This window comes from Phocoena phocoena, chromosome 4, assembly GCF_963924675.1.
Source record: "Phocoena phocoena chromosome 4, mPhoPho1.1, whole genome shotgun sequence".
Taxonomy (NCBI): domain Eukaryota; kingdom Metazoa; phylum Chordata; class Mammalia; order Artiodactyla; family Phocoenidae; genus Phocoena; species Phocoena phocoena.
In genome coordinates this window covers 104007718-104032478 of record NC_089222.1, presented here as the reverse complement: position 1 = coordinate 104032478, position 24761 = coordinate 104007718, and positions in this window count along the sequence as shown.

The window sequence follows — 24761 nt, the reverse complement described above, 5'->3', positions numbered from 1 at the left end:
TATTCTGCTTTAAGGATACTCAATATATTAAACATCTGGATTCAGAAGAAAACGTCAAAGACAATGAGAGGTAAGAGGAACTTCAAAGATCATTGAGTACAAGCTGCTACTTCTACGGATGAAGAAATGGAAACCAATGAAACCTGAGGACTTTGTTTCAGCATTCTTGCTGCCACAGAGCTGTGGAAGCTATTAGTCATCACAAAGGAATTTAGATGAGGCATGAATCAAGGTTTACTTTTTTCAAGTGGCGTGTTGTATTTGAGATATTTGGGAACTATTTTTCTGGAGGTTAAATGAAAGTCTTGGTCAAATAGTGAGCAACAAAGTAATTAATTTTCTCATTTAATTTACTGAAGGATTTATTAACAGTTACCTTTAAATATTAGTTTGTCAAGTGAGAACATACTTAAAAGTTAAAGGTTATTTGCTGATAACTTCTCAGGGATGCATCTGTAATATGAAATGAGGGATGTCTCTGGAACCACATGATGCAATGAACAACATCCTAACAACACCCTTGGTAAATACAATAAGGAACTTAGAATATTTCTGATATCGTTTAGAAACCCGTCTACTGTAATCCAAATGCAGTTCAGAAAAGCAAATATGGGGGGCTGAGTTAGGAGAGCAAAATGCAAGTATAGCATTTGGTTTTTATTTGATTCAAAAGTAGATTATAAATTATATGGAGCATGAATTCTTAACCCGTAAACCATGGACAGGATTAACGGGAATGTGAACTCACTGTGTATGTATATTGTTATTTCATTTTATTTATTTTTGTTAACATCTTTATTGGAGTATAATTGCTTTACAATGGCATGTTAGTTTCTGCTTTATAACAAAGAGAATCAGTTATACATATACATATATCCCCATATCTCTTCCCTCTTGCTTCTCCCTCCCTCCCACCCTCATTATCCCACCCCTCTAGGTGGTCACAAAGCACCGAGCCGATCTCCCTGTGCTATGTGACTGCTTCCCACTAGCTATCTATTTTACATTTGGTAGTGTATATATGTCCATGCCACTCTCTCACTTTGTCACAGCATACCCTTCCCCCTCCCCATATCCTCAAGTCCATTCTCCAGTAGGTCTGTGTCTTTATTCCCATCTTGCCTCTAGGTTCTTCATGACCATTTTCTTTTTTCTTTGATTCCATATATATGTGTTAGCATACGGTATTTGTCTCTCTCTTTCTGACTTACTTCACTCTGTATGACAGACTCTAGGTCCAAACACCTCATTACAAATAACTCAATTTTGTTTCTTTTTATGGCTGAGTAATATTCCATTGTATACATGTGCCACAGCTTCTTTATCCATTCATCTGTTGATGGACACTTAGGCTGCTTCCATGTCCTGGCTATTGCAAATAGAGCTGCAATGAACATTGTGGTACATGACTCTTTTTGAATTATGGTTTTCCCAGGGTATATGCCCAGTAGTGGGATTGCTGGGTCATATGGTAGTTCTATTTTTAGTTTTTTAAGGAATCTCCATACTGTTCTCCACAGTGGCTGTATCAATTTACATTCCCACCAACAGTGCAAGAGGGTTCCCTATTCTCCACACCCTCTACAGCATTTATGGTTTCTAGATTTTTTGATGATGGCCATTCTGACCAGTGTGAGATGATATCTCATTGTAGTTTTGAGTTGCATTCCTCTAATGATTAATGAGGTTGAGAATTCTTTCATGTGTTTGTTGGCAATCTGTATATCTTCTTTGGAGAAATGTCTATTTAGGTCTTCTGCACATTTTTGGATTGGGCTGTTTGTTTTTTTGATATTGAGCTGCATGAGCTGCTTATAGATTTTGGAGATTAATCTTTTGTCAGTTGCTTCATTTGTAAATATTTTCTCCCATTCTGAGGGTTGTCTTTTCATCTTATTTATGGTTTCCTTTTCTGTGTAAAAGCTTTTAAGTTTCCTTAGGTCCCATTTGCTTATTTTTGTTTTTATTTCCATTTCTCTAGGAGGTGTGTCAAACAGGATCTTGCTGTGATTTATGTCATGGAGTATTCTGCCAATGTTTTCTTCTAAGAGTTTAATAGTGTCTGACCTTACATTTAGATCTTTAACCCATTTTAAGTTTATTTTTGTTTATGGTGTTAGGGAGTGTTCTAATTTCATTCTTTTACATGTATCTGTCCAGTTTTCCCAGCACCACTTATTGAAGAGGCCGTCTTTTCTCCACTGTATATTCTTGCCTCCTTTATCAAAGATAAGGTGACCATATGTTCATGGGTTTATCTCTGGGCTTTCTATCCTGTTCCATTGATCTATATTTCTGTTTTTGTGCCAGTACCATACTGTCTTGATTACTGTAGCTTTGTAGTATAGTCTGAAGTCAGGGAGACTGATTCCTCCAGCTCCAATATCACTGATGAACATAGATGCAAAAATCCTCAACAAAATACTAGCAAACAGAATCCAACAGCACATTACAAGGACCATACACCATGATCAAATGGGGTTTATCCCAGGAATGCAAGGATTCTTCAATATACACAAATCAATCAATGTGATACACCATATTAACAAACTGAAGGAGAAAAACCATATGATCATCTCAATAGATGCAGAGAAAGCTTTCGACAAAATTCAACACCCATTTATGATAAAAACCCTCCGTAAGTAGGCATAGAGGGAAATTTCTTCATCATAATAAAGGCCATATATGACAAACCCACAACCAACATCATCCTCAATGGTGAGAAACTGAAACCATTTCCACTAAGATCAGGAACAAGACAAGGTTGCCCACTCTCACCACTATTATTCAACATAGTTTTGGAAGTTGTTGATTGATTGATAAGTATTTAGGGCCACTGAATTCGAGGTGATCCTCTTTGATAATTACTAGTATTTCTGTGCTTCAAATTAAGTGTCAACAGAAAATATGTAATGGTCTACAGATCTGGAGTACAATTATCATCTTCTGAAAAGTGCCATTCTGAGAAAGAAGGGTGCCTGAAGACTACCGGATCTCCCACAAACACAGAAGAGGAAATACCTATAGGGATTATGAAAATTTGCACTGTTGAAATGGTCATTAATTTCACAAGAAAATCATCACATGATAAAATGTCTAAGTGGGGTTGAGTAACCTTTGTATATATTTAAAGGACAACATTCAGTAAATTGGTGCAGCCACTATGGGAAATAGTATGGAGGTTCCTCAGAAAACTAAAAATAGAGTTGCCATATGATCCAGCAGTCCCACTCCTGGGCATATGTCAGGAGAAAACCATAATTCAAAAAGATATATGCACCCCAATGTTCACTGCAGCACTATTTACAATAGCCAAGACATGGAAGCAATCTAAATGTCCATCAACAGAGGAATGATAAAGAAGATGTGGTACATATATATATAATGGAATATTACTTAGCCATAAAAAAGAATGAAATAATGCTATTTGCAGCAACATGGATGGACCTAGAGACTGCCATACTGAGTGAAATAAGTCAGAAAGAGAACAACAAATACCACATGATATCACTTATATGTGGAATCTAAAATATGACACAAATGAACTTACCTATGAAACAGAAGCAGACTTGCAGACATAGAGAACAGAATTGTGGATGGCAAAGGGGAGTGTCAGGGAAGGATGGATTGGGAGTTTGGGATTAGCAGGTGCAAACTATTATATAGAGAATGAATAAACAGCAAGGTCCTACTGTATAGCACATGGAACTATATTCAATATCCCATAATAAACCATAATGGAAAAGAATTTGAAAAAGTATATATATATATATATATGTATAACTGAGTCACTTCGCTGTACAGCAGAAACTAACACAACATTGTAAACCAACTATACTTCAATAAAATAAATTTTTAAAAAACAACATTCAAGAGCTTGTGGAATCTTAGCAATTAAATAAGAAATGCTCTTCTTCAAAATGACATAGGAACTAATACAATTTAATTTTGCTTAAATACAATTATACTGATTTATATGCAATTAATTACATATGTGAAAAAAGCCATAATCTAAATTTTTTTTTCTGAACTTCTCATATTGTTACAATCAAGCCTATCAAAAGTTAACGTTTTTCAATATTTATTTAATCTCTTTATTTCTTGGAGCCATGGTTACTGAAGCTCCTAAAGAATCTGATGACAGTATCTTTCTTCTTCATTTGTAGGGTTCATATAGTTAAAAAGTCCACCTGAAGTATATTAACTCTGCATGAGTGATAATAATTTCTGCTTTTTGTACTGCTATATTTAAAATTCAAGGGTGTACTGCTATAATAGTAAAGATAGAATGTTTGTTTCCTTCACCTCAATTTAGGAAGAGATAAAAAGATGTATTCCCTAGATATTGAAATTGTGAGAGAATATCCCTTATCTTGTAAGAAACCAGCAGTAAATTGGTTTTATATCTTGAAATTTGTGACAGGAAATTCAAATGCAGGTAGAATTATTGCCAGTTCAAAGAACAGTGGAACATACTTGGTTGGCAAGGGGAGAAATCATTTTTTCACCTGATTCCAGTTAATTTTTTTAAATTTAAGTTCTCATTGGTGATTGCACACCCACTGATCCATCTGGTGCGTAGTGGAACTTTCAAGGGTGCAGCTGAATTGGTCCAAAGGGAGCCACAAGATAGTATAGATATTGCAGAAAGCTTCTGGAAGATGGAAAAAGAGGGGAAAGAATAGCATGGCTTCTCCCCATCTTTCTACCTTCTGTTCTACCCCCAGTGCTTCCTTTTGGCCAAACCTATATGCTGATACATGTATTAATATAAATGTAGTAGGAGTTGAAAACTTATTCAGGAAATCTGACCAATGCTGAAAGCCAAACTAAATAATTCAGGCATAAGAATTTTTCTTTTTTCTCTTGAGAAGGTTTTTATGCCTAAAATATTTGGGTCATTTCCTTTACTCTCTATTTAAGATACTGACACATTACTCAGGTTTGCCAACAGTGAGAATGAATCAGCTTTTGTTACATGGATCGTATTCACAAGAGGTTTTGAGATATCCTGAAGTATTAATGTCATCATGTCAGCTCAATTCATCACACATTGATTTTCAAGCTAAAACATATTATTTATACTGTGATTGCTGCTTGCTATTTTCCTAAAGTGATCAAAATGATTACTCTATTAATATTTTTTCTCATTCCAATTTAGTCTCTGGAGGAGTAGAATTGTTTATTATTGTCCTTATTTTTTATATTAAAAAAACTAAAATGAAGAGAATTTAAATCTGACCACAGTGATTTAGTAACTTGCTGATAGAAGACATATGGAATATTTTTTCCTGGTTCAGTGTGCTTTTTAAGTAAGTTCTTTTCCTACATAACATAGACAAAGTATTATTTATGCCTACTTATTAGTTTTATATGTATGCATAATTATATGCACTGCTTGTATATTGCTCACAATTACTTACATATAGAATTTCACTCCATTAATAAAAATTCCAAGTGAATAAAGCATGAATCAGCAATGTAAGGGATCTTCTGTATCATTATTGGCCTAAAGCACAAACCTCTGATTAAAAAGGAAAATATATTTCCCTTAGACATTATAAAATACTGCTGCTCATGAGATTCTGTCCTTCCACTATGGAGATAAATAATACTTATTTAAACCCACCAAACTTGAAAAGGCATATGTTTAGAATGATTTACTAGGCACACACTTCTTCTAAAAAGCAGAAAGACAATATAATATTTATTTACACATTGTTTCAGTAGACAGTCATTGAATATCAGTACGAAGCAGTCGCTAACATGAAAATTTCATATAAAAATAGATAAATCATGGTTTCTGCCTTAAAAGACGTGAAAATCTAGTAATAAGCTCTTGCAAAAATGCCCCATAAAAGCAATAATAAAATATTGCACACACATACACACACACTCACAGAAAAAAATCATGATGAGTGACAGAAGTCTTACTTAGAGAAGAGTATGGAGGGATGCAGTTGGGAAGGATTTTATAGAGGAGGATGCACTGGAGTTGAGTTTTAAAAGTTAAGAAGGTGATGACTAAGAGAACTTTATAAGAGAAGTACAGTCCAGGGAGGAATAAAAAGATGCACAAAGCACAGAAGTAGGAAGCAGAAGGAAGTGCTCAGGATAGTTGAAGCATATGGAGGGGGCAGTGATGAATGAGGAGGTGAGAGGAGTCTCATGGGGGAGGATCTCCTGGGCTACTTCCTGAAAAGAGATACTGATTACCATACTATATCCCTACATTTGGAGTAGTTCTCATGTGCTAGCCTGGAAAAGTTGTCTACTCTCTAGGATATTGAGTTCATGTAATAAGGCCTGGGAACTAATATGTTCTCAGATCACAGCCTAGACCCCCAAATTTTTTTAATTCACACACTTAGGGCTTAAGAAATTACATGGTGGCTGACAGCTTTCTGTCTCAGTCCAGACTCTTCCAGGACCCCCACAGGTTCATTTGGGTCCATTCAGAGCACCTGCAGATACAATTTTCTTGGATTTTAGAGATTTTCCTAAACTTAGATTGAATATTCCACAAGAGCTGAAGGATCTTGCACAATCCTGACCAAATCTCTCAGGCAATCCTAAGCATTTCAGACTGTTCAGAAAGCTGGGTAGTGTGTGTGAAACTGGAATGCAACTGCTAGATGAATAAGGTACTACGTCCTCCCTTATTACAGTTAGAGGTTCAAATGAATTCAGTTTAATTTCATGTAATTTTGTTTGAGCCACTACTGTGTGTTAATACAATGGGCTAAGGGCTATGTGGAATATAAGGTTGAAAAAAGATACTCTACTACCCCCAAGGCCCATGACCCCAAATTAGGTTGGATGGTATACTCATATGCTTAACCCCTATGGCCAGTATTATTAAAGCTGGAAAGTAGTAGAACAAGGGATTCTTTTATACTCTTTCCTTTCTCTGTTGTGTTTATGGAAATAATAATATTTATGAGGCAGAGGTTTCCCAAAGTTATAGTGAATCAGAGCAATGTCATAGAGGGACAATTTCTACCATTAGCTGTGGTCTCTTCCAACAGTAAGCCTTTAGACAATCTCAGAGCTCTCTATCCAAGAATGTGGACTTCTAAAAAGGAGGGGAAAAAGAACTCTGTAAATGACATAACAAGATATATCAATTAATTATTGCTACATAATAAAGCACACAACACAGTGGTTTAGAGGAATAACTTATTTTTGGGTTCACAGTTCTGTGTGTCAGGTGGGTAGTTAGCTAATCTCCGTTTGGCTCACTTACAGTTAGCTGGTGGGTCAGGCACTCACCGAATTTGGATGGCCTTACTCAGATGTGTGCCAGCTTACATATTATTGGTCACGGTGATAGAAACAGCCTCTGGTGCCCAGACTGAGAACAGGCACAGTATGACTTACTTTGCATTCTCTTGGCCAAAGCAAGTTACACGATCAGCTAAGATATCATAAGTGGGGAAATAGATGCTGTAAAGTCACATCGTGAAGGCCCTGGATACAGGAACAGGTGGAGAATTGTGGCCATTTTTGTAAATTACCAAATCGGGGGATTGAGAAAATTTTTAAATTTTCTGTGGATTTCCACATTTTTCCATCATATATACTTTATGGTAATATATAGTTTAACAAATATATATATATATATATATATATATATATATACATATATATATAAAACAAAACCTGAAATGTCTTGTGGTGCGACAAGTAAGGGCATCGGCTACCTGAGGGTAGATTAGCTAAAGGCATACTTCAAATATAGTTACAAGGTGGCTAAATCAATCAAGGAAAGAAACAAAAATATTACTGTCACAAAACAATCCATATGATTAGAGAGTTTCCACGAAAGTCTAAAAGTAATCATTCGAAACCTAACTATGCTTTAGGCTCCTCTGTGTTCTTCAGACTTAAGATCTTATATCATAACATCAAACATCCTATGGCTGATTTATAAATGTGTAAAGAAAAGTTTCTCTTTCTAATATCCTTCAATGCAATTCCAACAATATGGTTGGTTGCTTTCTTTATGATTCATTGCCATATCTTTTCTATGTGTTTCTATCCAATTATATCATTGAGAGACACCATGACATGGCACAGGTGATGTGGTATTAATATTGCCTGTGTTATAAGGACACTGGGTTTTGCCCAAGAATAAAAGCCTGCATCCATAACCAGGTTCTTCAGCCAGTGTGTGAGACAGATCAGTTTGGTGACACTTGGACCTTGGACCTTTGCTAAGAGTCACTCATTTCAAGCCTCCAGCCCTTCAAGGCTGGCGGAAGTGCTGTAACTGTACACTAAGTCTGAAAGAAGCCCTGCTGGTGGCTGCAGTCCAGTTCCCGGAGTGCAAGGCAGAGATGATGATTTTGAGCATATGCTAGAGCTAGTTGTGGTGGGAAAAAAGCAGGGCTCCTGCTGTCCCTGTTGATCCTTCTGAGGTAGAAAGAACAAGATTTATTGCAAGTTCCACGGCCTTAAAAACAGGCCAGCAAGCTCCATGTGTTCTTTTCCTGATTGAAAGCCTGGATACACATTGTGTATATAACTTGGCCTAAGTAAAATAACTCAGCTGACCCATATTTACATTTCACTGCTGGTGACCTAACACAATCGGGATGGGCCTGGTGGCCAGTCTTGGCACACAGCACCATGTTTGTGTTTTTCTTCCCTTGGTGCCCCAGACGTTAGCTTCCCTTCTGATTGGCATTAGTGTCTGCAGCTGTTCCCGCTCATCTCCCCATCTCGTTCCTCTTAGTGATGGCAGTGCTTTATTTCATCCATTTCACCACACATTACTGAAAATCTGCTATGCAATGAAATTTTTTTAAAAAACTTGCAAGATATGAATATTTTCTTAATTTTCTGTGACAAGTAGTCATAAAAACTAAATATATTTGTTCTTTCAATTCTCACATCTTCCATTTGGAGACAGCTGAGCACAGTGGAGGAAGTCCTAGGTGAGACTGTGTGACGATTCCTGTAGCCAGCATGCTGACCCAGCGACTGTGAACAAGATGCAACTTCAGTTCTGTCTTCTTCTGGATGTAACCTTCCCTACCCCTGATGAAAACTCTGACAGTCACAGAGCTTTTGTTCCTACTCACTCCTAGATAACACAATGTCTTACAATATTTGTAAGTCAAAAAACAGTCTCATTTCAGTATGTAAAATATCCATTGAATATTCTGATCACTAAATCTTCTCCTCTTCTGCAACTCAGATTTGCTTCAGGTTGAAAGCCTGAAGAAGTGGGTGTTCTGCCCTCCACCTGTCCAGGTCAAGATATTCCGTCACTCACTAGTTGCAGCGAATGAAGAGATTAGATAGTTCTTATTAGACGGGTGCCATCACAGGTTGACTGTCATCTCTGGCCTTGAAGGAGGATAAAAGTCAACTTCTTTCTTCTTGGGCTCTGCAGGGTTTCCTTCCTGGGCTCCTGTCTCCTGAGGAGCCCTCACCCCTGGGGAAATGAACCTCTGTGCCAGCTGGCAGCACGACACTGCAATCTCAGCTACTGGGCATTCCATGGTGCATCTTCTTTCTTCTGCTGCCGAGGTCTTCTTGCCCCTTGCCATGGCACTGTGGGAGAGGACCTAAAAGTCTCACGTTGGCTTTTTCACTTTAAATGACCGACATCTGATTCAAAAGAAGTGGTAGTATATTCTGTGAAAATTCTCAGAGTTTAAGCAGACCCAGTGCAGACCAAATATGGTGGTGTCATATCAAGTGGTTCTCTCAAAGACCACCTAAGTCTTGGGCTTAGAAATTAGCATGCTCCAAAATTTAAGTTTGAGGGCTCAAAGCAAAGCACAAACTTTCTCCAAAGAAACCTCCTTACCAACCTCTTTCCCTTTCCACTGTCTCTGATATATTTTTATGTCCTTGATCTGGCAGAGGGGTGCAAGAGTCACAGGTTTTTTTGCGCCATTTCCTTTAAAAATCAGCATATGAGGATGGGGATGTCTGCCCACACTCTCTGCTATCTGATACTTTTCCTTATGGTACCTCGGTGGAAACCTGAGGCAGGCACAGTCCCATACTAACTTCCTGTTACACTCACTATATAACTTTGCAGAAACTATTTAATTTTCTGGATCTGTACTTCCTCCTTCATAAAATGAGAGCGTTGAAGCTCAATCTCTAGAGTCCTTTCCAGCTGTCAAATTTGGTGGTTTTGCAGTTAAGTTTCTATAGACAGTGTAACACAATGGAAAACACATTGAGATGGTTGTCAAGAAACATAATCCCTGCTGTAATCCTATTAACTAGTTGAATGTCCTTAAACAAGTCTCTTAATTTTTCTGGGACTCAGTTTTCAAATTATGTAATGGTGGAGTTTGTACTGGATGACTTGGCTTAATAAAAAATGCAGGATTTAAGATTATTATCATTTTGGAAGGCTGCACAGTGTAATAACCAGTGGGCACCTTTGGAATCTGAAAACTTGGTTTCTGGTTCTACTTTTGCCTCTTCCCCAGCTGTATAAGCACAGACATATCACCAAATCTCTTTAAACTTCATTATTATTAATAGTAGTAATAATAATAATAGTAATAATTGACAGGGTTGATTTGAGGATCATATGACATAAATTCAAAAGTGATTTTTAAAGTGAAACAAACGCTGTTATCTTTAAATATATTCAAAAGTGTAGAAAGAAAACAGTTATTTTTCTACTTATTCAGAATGGTGATGAAACAGTAACTTAGTGATTATTATCTAAATCTGCAAGCCCATAATACAACTGGAAACGTGAAGGGTATGAAAACTGAGGGCCAGAAAGTGAAGTAGATCCTGGATGTGGTGAGGGATACATTCCAAGATGTTTGTGAATCTACTGACTGTCTAGGCTCTTGCTTTTCTCTCAAATCACATTTTAGTCAAGCCACACGTTTCCTGAGAATATCCTCATGTGAATAGGTGAAACGTTGACTAGAACATTTCTGAGAATATCCTCATGTGAATAGTTGAAACATTGACTAGAACATTCCAGTCACACTTTACCGTGTCTCCACAAGAAGTGGGGTATGCTTGTTCATGTCACTGGTCCAAGTCATCACTCAACTAGACATTTCACTCTTTAGTGTATCTAAAATTTCTATCTCAATAAGAACCATCATTCTTTTAGACTCCTTGATATGTGCTTCACTTTCAATCTCAACACTACGCTTTCTTTTTAGGGGTAATATGAAAGAAAATGTTTGCTTTTCGTGGTTAGGTTTTTTAAAAATCTTTTTAAAAGAGTTACTATGGAAATTTATATACTACCTAGGTAAGACACTTTCTTCCTCTGGTGTGTGACTCAAATTCATGCCTTTGCAAAATGACAAATATCATGCAATACATCTTAAAATCCCTAAAACCCTAACTACTGATTCCTTGGGTACCAAGGTCTACAACCATACCTAACAGCCTACCATTAATACATTTCCTTATTAATTCAATTTCTTTTTTTTTTTTTTTTTTTTGCGGTACGCGGGCCTCTCACTGCTGGGGCCCCTCCCGTTGCGGAGCACAGGCTCCGGACGCGCAGGCTCAGCGTCCATGGCTCACGGGCCCAGCCACTCCGCGGCACGTGGGATCTTCCCGGACCGGGGCACGAACCCGCATCCCCTGCATCGGCAGGAGGACTCTCAACCACTGCGCCACCAGGGAAGCCCTTCAATTTCCCTTTTTTTGATCACACCTCTCTCTTCAAACATCCCTGCTTTCTCCCTTTAGCTGATAATATCACTTTTTAATTAATTGAGAAAATGGAAATGACCCCATTTCCCAACACCAATTATTCACCCACCCAGTGACTTCTGTCTTGAAATCACCCCCCTGCCTGCATCATTTCCTCTTCTCTACTGAATCATGCCCATCAGCAGACAAACAGGCTGAATTCTCTTCCACATTAGAAATCCCTTTTTTGATCACATACTCCTCTTCCTTTACTGCCCCATTGGTCTCTTCCTCTTCTTTTCTAAACTGTTGCCAGTACTTAATATATTTCCTCTTCTACACTCTCTGGAACCCACCCCAGACAGGCCAAAATTCCTACCATGCCAAATATACTGTCCTGGCTAACAACTACCATCTTGCAAGATCAGATAAGAGCTTTTTACTTCCTCACATTTCTCAAATGATTCACTCTTAGTCAAATAGTATTTTCACAGTCGATGGTTACTTGCTTCTTCAAAACTCCTTGTCTCTTAATTTCTGGGAAACCATACTCTCCTGATTTACTTTCTGATATATTAACTGTCCTTTCTCAGTCTTGTTTGTTGACTTTTTTCCCCAACCTAAATGTTAGACTGGCCAAGAAGCTGATCTCATATTCTTTCTCTTCTCTATTTACATAGACTCCCTAGATTGTATATTATACCCTTTCTCTTCTCTATGTACACATACTTCACTGGCTATTATGGCTTTAAGTAAATGTAGATGAATAATAAATTCATATCTTAGGTCTCTAGCTCTTCCCTGAGGTCCAGACTTATAAATCTAGCTGCCACTTAATGATTATCATTAAAAATGAAAATAGGGGCTTCCCTGGTGGCGCAGTGGTTGAGAGTCCGCCTGCCGATGCAGGGGACACGGGTTCGTGCCCCGGTCCGGGAGGATCCCACGTGCCGTGGAGCAGCTGGGCTCGTGAGCCATGGCTGCTGAGCCTGCGCGTCTGGAGCCTGTGCTCCGCAACGGGAGAGGCCACAACAGTGAGAGGCCCGTGTACCGCAAAAAAATAAAAAATGAAAATAGGCACCTCAAATTTAACATAGCAAAAACAAGGTTTATTTTTATCAACCCCTAAGCCATTTTTTCCTAGTCTTCTCCATCCAAGTAAATGATACCCCTACCTTTGTGGTTACTCAGACCAAACTCCAAGGAGCCATCTATGACTCTTCTCTTTCCTTCACATCCCACATTCAGTTCACCAGCAAGTCAGTTTGGCTTCATACTGAGAATATAACTTGTTCATTTCTCTCAATATGAACTATACCACTTTAGTGCAGGCCACTCTTTCTCTTACTTGATTTCAGCAATAGCCTCCTAACTGGTTCCCTTGCTTCTACCCTTATCCATATTCAACTCATCCTCCATTTAGCCTGTGTCTGATTGCATAACTCCTCTTGAGACCCTCTAATGCCTTGACATTGCTTTTAAAATAAAATCTGTGCAAACTAAACAAAATTTAACTTTCTCACATGAAAAAAACTGCATTTTTGTTAAAAAGCAGAGATTATAGACACATAAACTATATGCTTATATGTATATGCATACATACACATAGCAAGTGACTGAATAACTGAAATAAGTCAACAAGTACGACTATTCTGTTTTTATTTCTTGTAATAAGTTACTATCTTTAATTAAAAGCCAGCTGAGAAATACAAAAAAGAATGAAAAAGTGTCATAAAATGTTAAGATAACATGATACTTCTAAGAGATTTTGTGTTTTGAACTAATTTCTTCAGACTAAGTACCTAGATTCCTAGAAGGGGACATTCCTGCACCCACCCACCCCACATTAGAGTGACTTGGATAGGAAAAAATGTATATATATAAGAAGTGATGATCTATCCTTGATATTTTTTGTATCAATAATCAGTCCCTTTTTGCTAGGCTCCAAACCAAGACACTTCATGTTGTCCAACAGGGGAATGGAACGGACCCAAGAAGTGACAATCTACATTATAAAGGTTTCAAAGGAAATTGAAATTCTTGCTTATTTACTTATCCTGTGCACAGTCCCTATAAAGTGATGTCAAACTTATCAGAATAATCAAACCTCCCAGAAATCAGAAAGAGTGTCAAAATCCTTAGTCACAAACAATGTCTTTTTTTCTTCATAGACATTCCTAGCTGCTGGTGAGCCTGAGCCCTTTGTAATCTTCCTGAGTATGTGAATAATGGCACATTATTCAGGGTTTAAAAAATTCCACCTTCCCAAGCATTTCAATTTGAAACCAAGATAGTGTTTCAGTGTTTGTTTAGTGACCATCAAATGCCCCCAATACTGGAAAGTATTTCTGCATTACATCTTGTACTGGGCTTTGGGCCAAAAACTTCCTACTGTACATGTTCCCACTGGCCTCTATAAGGGTGAAATGATTTTACCCTAAACTTTAATTAGCAAGAAAATGGTGATAAAACTGCTTAGTCTTTTCCTCTCATGCTGGGTAAAGCAACCATCACATCTCCATATAGATAAAACTCTCTACCTAAAATTTTGCCATTGACTACTGAAGTAATGAGAAATATTTCCCCCCTGGCTGGCTTTCCCCATCTCATATTCTTACCCTCATGGGGGATGGGGCCAACCCACCAAGAAGCAAACCCACTCTCACTCTCCTGCTACAACAATTGCTGGGACAGAGCCATGGAGGGAGCACTGTGGGAAAGCAATCAAGACAGCAGAGTGAGTTAACTTTCTGCTGTCAGAATAAAGCTTCATAACTCATGGATGTGAGGAATTGACAGGGAAACCTACAGTCATATCAGCTTCTACTCATCAAAGAGTCTCCTTATCCCTGGAAATGATATAAACTTCAAACCCAATCACAATCTGATTCATTTCCTGTTGCCCAAAGAAATGTCTGTTCGCAACATTTTCATTTTAATGGTTTTAACATAAATGTCCTCCTCACCACTGTAAATTCACCCATTCATATTTGAAAGATAAACTCTTTATCAATGGTGAAATAATTTCAAAGGATATCTTTATAATGTAAGAGGAAGCTCTGTGTGTGTACATCATTGTGTGGGAGTGTGTGTGCACGCACGCCTGGGGGTGGGGAGAGGGAGAGGAAGAGGGAGAGGGAGAAGGGGTAACGGAAAGGAAGGGAAGGGAAACTTCCTACAAAATGAAATTGTTTAGCAGAATAGAAAGATTTCCCAGCAATCCAAGTGAGATCAGCCAAAAGTAAATTTCAAATGAACACCTCAGTAGGCAACTCTGAGCCCTCCAAGGCTGATCTGTTAGCTCTATACCATCCTTCAAATACCACACTATTACTCATATCAATAGCCAAGATATTTAGAATAGAATGGAAGCCAGCATCCTAGCTAATAAACCCTTTCCCAATCAGTGCATGTGCTGGCTTACATAACCTATTGCCTAGGAGGGCCATGCATTTTGACTTGTTTTACTCGATGATTAGCTAATAACTTTATTTTACCATCTCCTCCCTATGACTAAAGAGAAGTATTAGCAAAATTAATGGCAAAATAGTTGCATAAAATATGTAGCCCAGAGCTGTGATAAAGATAATGTATTAAAATTTCCACAATTCTGATTACAGTCCAAGAAGTCCTCATGAATATAAGGTGTAAAGCAGGGAATCTACTCCTTTGATTATACCTGACAGTATAGATGGCTAAGGGTCTGAGAACACTGATTACTGTCATTTTATACTTTCGAGGGAGCCTCGTAAATTGCCCATCAGGGATTAAATGTAAGGAGAAAAGATCGTAGTTCTTGCTTCTATTTATGATGCAGTAATTTTATAGATGTAAATATATTTCAGTGCCATTTCTTTTTAGCTTAAGTAGCTCCATCTGCACCACAGTGTTAATGCTGTACTTTTTCTATATTCCTTATTCTGAGATGGCCAAAATAATCTACAGTGTACATCTATATTTGATGCTTCCTGGTCTGAAATGCAAATATAATCATTTAAAAGATACTTTTGCAGAAGTAAAGACTTGCTAGTCCTCAGCGAGCAGGTGGCAAAGCTGTTCACTGAGTTATCATGCCTGTTTGCACATGTTACATGAATCTTCCAAATGAACAGTAACAATCTGGTCGATTCATTGAGATACTCCTCGGGACCACATGCAATTTTCAATAGTGCAATACTGGCAAATATTACTGAAACAAATACAAATCAAATTCAAAGTACTTTTCTGTACAGTATTCAGCTACACTATAAGCACATTCTAAATTTGACATACCCTTGAGAATAAAATATTTTAACAAATTAAGTTTATTTGGGGTTGATTCTATCGCAGCCTTTTCTTGCAACAGAAATGCACTCCAGATACATACTTTACAACTTGGTTCAATCTCTGTTGGACCAGCAGTAGTAAAATACAATATGGGAAGAAGAAAAGAAAAACAAAAACCATGCTAACAATACAACAATTTTGCAGAAACACAGACACGCTGGTATGTGAATTCCAGTTTGACAAAGTTGAGTGAACCTAAAGATGGATGAACCCTGTCCCCAGCCACACCTTTAAAGTTGTCACTAAACAAAAAACAGATGTGTTGATTTTAGCTCTATTCAAAACATTTATAAATTCTTTATAAGGTTTTGTTTCAGGATCCTAAAGAAAACAATAATGTTTTAGTTAAATCCTCGATATTTTTCTGATTCACTTAATGTTAACAAGGCCATAGATAAGAAGTACGTATGAATTATAAGAGAAATGTAAATATATGTGAGAAGAGAATGTAAAAGGAAGTTACAGGTCTTAGAATCAGGTCAGTCTTAATTTTTTTAAGTCATAAAACTTTTCCAGCTCCATGACTTTCCCCCTTTTGCTCAACACTGTTAAAAAGTGTGGGAAAAAACAGCTGCCTGGTGTGGTTTTAAAGGCGGGAGAGTTACTAATGTCTCACAAACTGTGAAGAGATGTGTAGTGATGTGTAGGCAGCATTTGGGTTGATTAATCCTCCTTTGGATGATTCAGACTCCCTTAAATGCAAGCTTGAAAAGAAAATTGAGGCCATAAAGTATGTTTCATCAGGCTGTTATTTACACATTAACACATCCCACATACAAAGGGTAACCATTGCTTTAAGAAACACAACATTAGCTGTACCATATTTAGATGCAACAACACAGCTTGTCCCTTCAAAAAAAAAAAAAAAAGCTCATGGTTACCCAAAACAGAGAGATTGTAAAGTAAGCCATATTTATTAAATGTCTTATAAAAACATTCTTTCATTTAAATGTTAGAAACAGAATGATGAAAAGAAAAAAAATCAAACTTGAGAACATTTTAAAAAGAGTACCTAAAATCTCAAAGTCAACCTATTTAATACATAGCGGAGTGGCATTTATACACATTCAATTTCTTACTCTGTGTGCTCGTACTTTGAGGGGTGGGAATGGGTGGAGGCAGTGGGAAGATATCCCTTAATTTATCTTGTCACTCATTTCCCCAGGGTATAAGGCTACAGATTTAATGCAAAGAGCCCCACTCTGGTGATGTAAGCGCAGTATAGAAATTTTTCAAGGATAATTTTAAACATATGTGATTTTTCTACCATGTTCTTACTTTAGAATCTAACTTTCTCATTAGATGTGAGTCCACTGTATTATGTATTTACCTTTAAGTATTCAGATAGAATTCCTGCTGCTTACATACACCATCTCAACTGAAAGAAATTATTTCTGACAAATTGCTTGCTGTTAAGATTTGGAAAACAACAACTCTTTAAACAGTCTCAAGTTAAAGAAGCTCCTCATGTTTTAGGTTTTTAATAGAATGTTTTAACTATTGTTAATTCTCTTCTCAGACTCTTGAATATCAATGTTCCCTCTGAGAAAACTCACTAGTTGTTTCATCTACTTCATCTCTAGAATCCCATTTTCCTCTCCCCCACTCTTCATCTGCTCCTCCAACTTAAAAAGGTCTCCTGATTTCTTATACCAGACATGTTTCCTAACTCTGTGTATCACTCTTCGCTACCCAGCTATTTCCTGGGGCCTAATGAGCCAGAGAAATGAGGGGAGAGAGAACAGTACTTCCATAACCAAAAGAGTCTGTTCCGGGCTTCCCTGGTGGCGCAGTGGTTGAGAGTCCGCCTGCCGGTGCAAGGGACACGGGTTCGTGCCCCGTCCAGGAAGATCCCACATGCCGCAGAGCGGCTGGGCCCGTGAGCCATGGACGCTGAGCTTGCGCGTCTGGAGCCTGTGATCCGCAACGGGAGAGGCCACAACAGTGAGAGGCCCACATACCGCAAAAAAAAAAGAGTTTGTTCCAAGATGTTGGGCTAAACATAGAGGTTTCTTTTCCTAAGAATAATTCAAATGCCTACAGGGGCTAAACGGGAGGCAAAACAGGGACACAAATATGTGGACCGGACTGCAGAGAACCAGAGCTCATTTGTCCCATCGAGAATAGACAGCATAGCAGCTGGGTCCTCAGCCCCTGTTGCATATTGCCCTCTGTGAATTTGAATCCCCTTTGCTAGTGTTTACCATGTTCCAGGAAAGGCCAAAGTTTCAGATAATTCTATGAAATCTCCCAGGATTTAAATTTTGGAAGTTACTTTTGTTATGTTTTCAAACACTGTCCCGAGCAAATATATGTTACAGGTTATATCTAGCCTATAGGATACCGTTTTGGGGGCAAAGCTCTTCACTGTTACCATGAGCTATATACACACGTTAGCTGAACCTCACAAATGAACAGAGACAATCTACTTTATTACTTGAATTATATGTGAACATATATGGCTAACATGTTCCAAGACCTCTCTCATAAATATACAGTTTTACCCTCCTGGCTCTAACTATTTATAATCCTCTATTTCTAGTCTTCAAAAAATAAAATAAATTTAAAGTAGAATTATAAGGTGGAAATACATTTAATTTGTTTTCCTCTAAATCCTCTGTTCTTCTGGGTTCATTATTCATAAATATATATATTTTAAAAATCAGGTTCATGTCCCACATATTGAGGGACATTCAGATTTTCAAGATTTATTATGATTCCCCTAGGGAATTACAGTCATTCTCTTGGTCACCTCTTATTCTGAAATACAACTGCTGACGGTTGTTATCCTCTTGTTGGTCATCATGCCTCACACAAAGCCTTCTCCTTCACTCCCCAAAGAATCAATAATACAATGTCATTGCATGTATAGATACTCAATGCTTTAGATTAAATAAGGGGAACTCAGTACACCCAAAATAGAAAAGGAGTCTAAAAAGAATGCTGGACATTACTTTTCTTAATGTTCTTCTGCCACACATACCCACTATACCCTATTTTATATCATTTCTTCTCTGCTCACATACTGTCTCTAAGCAGAAATGTCTACTATCTTCTTTATCCTGTTACAGGTATCCCATTCCATTTCTCTTTCTTTTCATTTCCTTTTTTTGCCTGTTTCATAATTTGTTTGTTTTCTTATTCAAGAAGGCCAACCACTATTACTAACTGCATGACATTGCCCAAGTTACTTAACTTCTTTAGAGAAAAAAATACCCGTTTACCTGACCTATTGATGTGAGGATTAGAAGATAAAGCATGAATGAAACAGTTCATCTATGCGTCCAATCTATGGTTAGTACTCAAGGAATTTTCTCTTCCCCACTCCACTCCCTGCCTGCCTCTTCTTTCCAACCTTCAATCTTCATTACTCCTCCCTGCATCTCTCCCTGCAATTTCCTCTTGGTCACCCCAGGTCACCAACGGTGTAAACTTTATTATATTTTGTTTTTCAAACTTATTAAAATTTAAAACAGAAAATTGAACACACCATTTTGATACCAATAAAGGACTCCCTGGATCAGCTCAGTGCTTTGTGACCACCTAGAGGGGTGGGATAGGGAGGGTGGGAGGGAGGGAGATGCAACAGGGAAGAGATATGGGGACATATGTATATGTATAACTGATTCAGTTTGTTACAAAGCAGAAACTAACACACCATTGTAAAGCAATTATACTCCAATAAAGATGTTAAAAATAATAATAATAAAATAAAATAATTTTTAAAAAAAGGACTCCCTGACGTTTTTCTGAATGAGAATCACAACTTCATAAGCAGAAATCCACAATTATCTGCATGAGTACTGCTCTTTCTATTTCTGTTTGACCAGCTATTGTCAGGGTTAGACTCTGAAAGCCTGCAGACTCCAAGCAACCTGTGCTCTTTCTCTAATCACCCATTTTCCCCTACATTTCACTTCCCATCCTTTCATTTCTCCAAATGCTTCTTCCTTTCTTCCCATCTCAGACTCTGGCCTTTAAAATGAATTGGAAAGGGGCTTCCCTGGTGGCACAGTGGTTAAGAATCCACCTGCCAATGCATGGGACACAGGTTCAAGCCCTGGTCTGGGAAGATCCCACATGCCGCGGAGCAACTGAGCCCGTGTGCCACAACTACTGAGCCTGCGCTCTAGAGCCTGCGAACCACAACCACTGAGCCCACGTGCCACAACTACTGAAGCCTGTGCGCCTAGAGCCCATGCTCTGCAACAAGAGAAGCCACTGCAATGAGAAGCCCACGCACCGCAACAAAGAGTAGCCCCCACTCGCCACAACTAGAGGAAGCCTGCGCACAGCAATGAAGACCCAAAGCAGCCAAAAATAAATAAATTTTTTAAAAAAATGAATTGGAAGGAAATTTCTTTAGCTTGTTTTGCTTCTCTCCAGTTCACCACTTCTGACATTAGCCTTTAAAACATTCATTCATTTACAAGTGATAATCTTGTCTGTGACAAAAGCCATAGTGAATAGAATCTACAATAATTTAAGGAAGATGTTTCTGCCATGAGAAGACCTTAATAATTTCATTTCCCATGGCAAACATAATTTCCATAAAAACTCATAGCAAGACCAAAATAACACAAGGTTTTAAACAACTGGAGTTTTTGATCACAACTTGAATGAACCAGACTTTCAAAACTCAACAACATGTACCTGAAGATTAAGGAGGAATGTTGATGCCATTGTTTATTATTTCTAAATAAGTAAATGCTGAGGTATCGTGTTTTTGAGTAAACATGAAACAGTTGTTTCTTTGGATTGTAAACAGAATCATGAGGCTGTGTTTAGGAATGTTTTGTAAGCAAGAGAAATGGAAGGTTTCTTGTATAGAAACATAGACAAGAACGATATAGATTTAAATATTAAATTATCCCAGTTGACAGATATTAATAAATTTGGCATTGAGAATCACTGTGGCATCTCAGATTCATCTTGGATGTCAACAGATCATGAATACTGCATCACCAAATGACTTTCCTGGAATGTTTTCAAGATTGATCATACACATTTCTGTTCTTAGCACATCACAGATGGAAAGAATATATGGAATCCATTTCCCTTTTCCAGATTTAGGAGGCAACTAGTCCTCAGGATTTCTGAAGCTTCTTCACAGACGAGAGTCACCCTAGAGGTCAATGCTGTGGCTGCTCCAAAAGGGGTCTTGCCCTGGAGCACTACGGGGGGTCAAAAGAGGCCTTTGCAGAAGGGTGTTCAGGAAAAAGAGAAAGAAAAAAACTGTTTTCAGCTGCTAAAATCCCATATACTTCAATAATCCCCATTAAAGAACACACTGCTTTTCCAACCTGCTCTCTATAAGTGCAGGTTTACATTTGTAATGATAACCTTTCTTATCATGCGCCCTATTGAAGCTTTGTGAGTAAACACAGGGTAAGAAATAAATTATCCCAGTTATTCAAGATTTACTTCCTTATACATCTCAGAAAGGCAAACTTTTTTCATATATAAAATGTATTCGTTTGAATTTGGAGTTAACACAAAGAAGCAGAACTGCACCATGTGATATGTTATTAGAGGATAGGGCTAGCCCACCTGCCCAAAACATTCTTCTTTCACCTGAATTTTCACTTCCATTTGTGTGTTTCCTAAAACACCACCTTATTTGCATTAATAAACACTTATTTCCAATTGATGAGTCTTTAATAGTTACTGTTAAGAATATACATATGCAAGTTTGAGGCTGACTTGAACACTGCTTTCAACATTTCTAATGAATAAGAGTTAGCAGAAAAATAACCAGGAGGTTTAGATCAATCATAAGTAGTACATAATTAAAAATGTGAAATGACTTTTCAAAATAACTTAATAGTCTTCTTTAATCAAAGTGTCTATACAAGAAAAAAAATTCTTTTTGTTTTCTGGACCACACTGGAAAACTGGATTAAATTGTAAGAAGCATAAATATATGTCTTACAAATCTAATGACTTTTAAAAATTATTTTCAATTTTGTGTTCGTCATTAACATAAGTTTATTGCTAAATGCATCTTCCTGTAAACCTTATCAATCATTGTTTATCATATATTCTGGGTGTTTCCAACTGGAGTGCCCAAAATGCACTCTAGATATCCTGGAAGGTATTAAGTTCCACTACATGAAATTGCTCTTTTTATAGCTCAAAAATGATCAAACATCAGCAATTTCATATTACTCAGCCAGAAACAGTGGATAGGAGTGGTTAATAAACATAATAAAACAAATAAGTTATTTTTACTTTTTTGGATTTTAAAGGTTGACACATTATAACCCAACAAAAATTACCGATTACTTCATGGTGACAATAAGTTATAAATGTTAATTAAATATACTTTTATTTAATAAAACTGAGAAAAATTATTTAATAAATGCAGTTTTATAAACATAAAAACTATTTACACAACAGTTTTAAATTTGCCGTAACAATAGTTCAATAAATAAATAAATATTCAAAAACAGAACTATTTTCCTCTTAGTAAATTCAATGTAATTCTCAAATGCTCATTTCTTTCAGTAGGAGAAAATAATTTAGATAATAAACATATTCACTTCCTGTTCGTATAAAAGTCTCTTTTTGGATAGCCAATTAAATTCAGAGTCCTCTCTCTCTCCACTCTCCTTTTATTGGTAGTAATCTAAGCTTCAAGAATCTTACTATTATGACTTTGAGGAAGGAGGGTTCACTTTGCAGATACTTATTGTAGGGGATGAAAAAGTTTTCCTTGATCCTCTTAGGGTCCCTAGCTGAGTCTGAAAATTAAACTGGAAAAGACAGATTAATAGGAGAAAGGCGTACAGTTTTACTGAATTTTTACATATACATGAAAGACTTCAAAAGAGAATGAAGACCTGAAGAAATGACCAGAGCAGGAAGCTTTTATACCTTTACAAATAAAAACAATAAATTTGTGAAGAATTGACAAGACAAAGGGGTTTGGGCTAGGGCTAGTAAATGATGAAGTAACTAGGAAAGAAAGGGTTAGTTTAACAAGGATTGTTGGTACAGATTTCTTGACCCCAAATTCCCCATCTCTGGTGACAAGAATGTCTTCCCTCCTCCTGGTATAGCAAAGGTAACTTTCACATGGGAGTTTTAGAATTTGTTTTGGGGAAGGATGAGGGGGTGAGGGGTCAGAGTGACCTTCCTGCTTCTGCCATCTTTTTAAAATTCCTTCAGCTTATGATATTTAATATGCCAAGATGCCACATTTGGGGGTAGCCTGTTCTGAACCCCATCATTACCTTCAGGAATCCGTTATTGATTAGTTTTTCCATTCTCCCAGCCAGGGAAGGCAATATGACACACAGAGAATACCTAGTAGTCTCATCCTATTGGCTCACCTCTCTCCTCAGGTCCTACAGCCTCCCTTCAGAAGCTGGCTAGGCTTCTTGTTCCATACACTCTACCATAAAGTTCTTCATCCCTTACAATGACAATTCCTTGGCAAGCATAGCATCTTCTTTACTGCTTTTCATCTCATACTTGTCTCTAAAGTGAATATTTTCAGATCTTTTCTATATCCAGTAGGAAAATTTAAATGGTGAGTGGGGACTTATCTCTGGACCTTTTCTAGCTACCCATACACTGCTAACATTTTAGTAGCTTTAAAAGCCACTGAGGCCACAGACAGCAGTGGACATCTGAATCTATGTTTTCCAAGGTGCACAAAGTTTGGACTGAGTCTTTGGTACTTTCACAACTTATGTTGAAGATACAATGAAATTTGTAACCTCTGTGTACAAATAAATGTGTCAGTGATCTTTATCATTGAAAATTAAAGAATTCTGAATGCAATAATTATAAGATGCTTGGCAACTTCATTTGTAGAACTGACAATTTCAATTTCTGAGCTTTTAATATCTTTCATAACCTCTGAAGTTGAGACCATACAATCATGTCTTTTCCCACATATTTCAAACCATTTCGAGTGTTTTTCACTGCAGTAATGGACACTGTGGTTATCTCCACAACAATCATTCCAAAATTCTCAATCATGAAGTGGCTGTGAGAGTTGGGTGGAACTGGGTAGACTTTGAGTGTCCTACAATCACTGAGATAATCTCAAATTCCTTACTGCTGCTTTTGTCACAGTAATTCACACAGCAAATGATTCTGAACATCTAGAATAAATTCAATTAATGCATAGCATTTTCTGGCCACTGAGATTAGTTGAAGATTAGACCAATCATCATACAAGTTGGTATTTATGAAAATAATTCTGGAAACACATATCCACCCCTCCTAATGATGTGATTTGTGGATGTGCCATCAGACTGCCACCCTGAGAAACACCAATTTGAAGATATAACTGAAACACAGAGTAGACCAGAGATTTGATCAAACCATATCTAGACATATTGTCTGAAACTTTTAAACTGTATGAATAAGTTTCCTTATAATTCGTCATTTGAGATAGATTTTATCTAACAAGTTAAATAGTCTTAACTGTATATCTCCTTGATTCATAAGGACAGTCATAACAAATATTTCTGTTGCTAGAGGTATTGTGCCTCATGATTTTTACAGTTTAGTTACATTAACTTAAATCATCTGCTGAGCAATTAAAGAGAAAAAAATATTTGTATTAATTTGCTTAAAAGGTTAAAAAGCAAATGATACTGTATTTTAATCACATACTTGGCTGATTAGCATCTTTTGTCCTCTTTCTCTGTAATCAAGGAATATTAAGATGAGAATGGGATCACAATGATTATCTAGTTTAACAATATATCTGAGGCTTAAATTCCATTCAACTGGTCATTAGCCAACTCTCGATCACTTCCAGTGATAGGAAA